Source organism: Babylonia areolata, chromosome 1 (genome assembly GCF_041734735.1).
Source record: "Babylonia areolata isolate BAREFJ2019XMU chromosome 1, ASM4173473v1, whole genome shotgun sequence".
NCBI lineage: Eukaryota > Metazoa > Mollusca > Gastropoda > Neogastropoda > Buccinidae > Babylonia > Babylonia areolata.
In genome coordinates this window covers 78,177,658-78,179,334 of record NC_134876.1, presented here as the reverse complement: position 1 = coordinate 78,179,334, position 1,677 = coordinate 78,177,658, and the positions used below count along the sequence as shown (strand labels likewise).

General features: G+C 38.8%; 1 protein-coding gene across 2 annotated transcripts in view; it reads left to right on the top strand.

Moving 5' to 3' along the window:
* LOC143293672 (uncharacterized) overlaps nt 1–1,271 on the top strand; it is a 19,063-nt gene extending 17,792 nt beyond the window's left edge. For both annotated transcript variants that reach the window (XM_076604819.1, XM_076604829.1), the window contains exon 5: nt 975–1,271. The gene's annotated coding sequence lies outside the window, so the exon portion shown is untranslated. The remainder of the gene's footprint in view (nt 1–974) is intronic.
* The last annotated feature ends 406 nt before the right edge of the window (nt 1,272–1,677 follow it).

Sequence of the window (1,677 nt, the reverse complement as noted above, 5' to 3'; positions counted from 1 at the left end):
AGCGAGTCATTGACTGGTAGCTGTGGGAGGGCTGCAATTACCTCGTCAAATATTGACGAGTCCCTGTTGAGGATGGTGTTGAAGTGCTCTGCCCAGCGGGCAAGGATGTCTGGTGCAAGGCTCGGACAGGGGTTGATCCTGTGACTCTCATACACAGCTCGGAGACCATCTTGGAAAGTCTCCATGTCGTGAGCATCAGCAGCGGACTGAAGCTCTTCGGACTTTCTCTCCCACCAATATATATATATATATATATATATATATATATATATATATATATATATATATATATATGTGTGTGTGTGTGTGTGTGTGTGTGTGTGTGTGTGTGTGTGTGTACATGTACGTGTATGTACGTGTAAGCGTGTGTAGAAAGGTATGTGTGTATGTGTGTGTGCGCGCGCGCGTGTATGTGTGTGTGTGTGTGTTGGGGTCGGTGGGTGGGAGAGAGAGAGAGAGGATTACATAATACTCTATGATATTCAGTAATATCAGATTATGTGAAATGTTTTATTTGAGAACATATGTTTATTACTCCTGTTTCATCAAGTAAACCGCGTGTGTGGGGTAGGTGGGGTGTGTGTGTGTGCTGATTATCTGGTTGTGGGTTTCCGCAATTGATCTTTATTCTTATCATCTGTCTATTATGATCAATGTGCAATATAGTAGGCTATGCTTATAATTATATTCAAAATAATGTTTCTTAATTCTTTCTGTTTTTACATTAAGAATACTATTTATTACCTGCAATGTGTGGATGTATGTATGAAACGGTGTATGTGATATTTTGTGTGTGTGTGTGTGTCTTCGTTGTATTCGTAAACGCTGTTGTTGTCTTTTACAGTTATGGTCCCCATGTTGTTTACTTGTCTATGTTGTGATAATGCACCTGACCAAATTTCTCCAGTTGGAGATAATAAAGTTATTCTTATCTTATCTTATCTTAATCTATATTCATCTGTTTGTGTTCCCAGATGAACTGACGTATCATGGATACAGCCTTTCATTCGGAGTCAGAGAAGCTGCATACCACATAATGACTGAATTGTTGAACATGCACACGTCACGTTTTGCATGATTATTCCCAATTGATATGTGAACTTTGACAATAGATTATTGTCCTCAGCACTGTCAGCAACACCAATACCATCAACAACAACAAAAACAACATAAACGACAATGATAAGAAGAAGAAGAGAAAAAAAAACAATACTGGTGGTAGTGGTAGCATTATTAGTAGTAAAAGAGTAACAATAAAGGCTGAAAGCATATGATAGCTTCTGTGTGTGTGTGTGTGTGTGTGTGTGTGTGTGTGTGTGTGTGTGTATGTGTCTGTGTCTGTGTGTGTGCGTGTGTGTGCGTGCGTGTGCGTGCGTGTACGTGTACGTGTGTGTATGTGTGTGTGTGTGTGTGTGTTTTTCCGGGAAGGGGGGACAGAGAGTGAAAGAGACAATGACAAATTTTTGACAAATTTTTTATTGGCAAATAGCGTTTTACAGCTCTAGTGCCAAGGGGGATTATTCAGCTTATTTTAGTAGACGACGAAAAAAAACAAAAAAAACAAAACAAAAAAAACAACCGAAAAATAAGGGGAAGTAACAAGCAAATAAGTACATATTCATAAACACATAAACACTCATACATTCACACCCACAACATTAATACAACATATTCCCT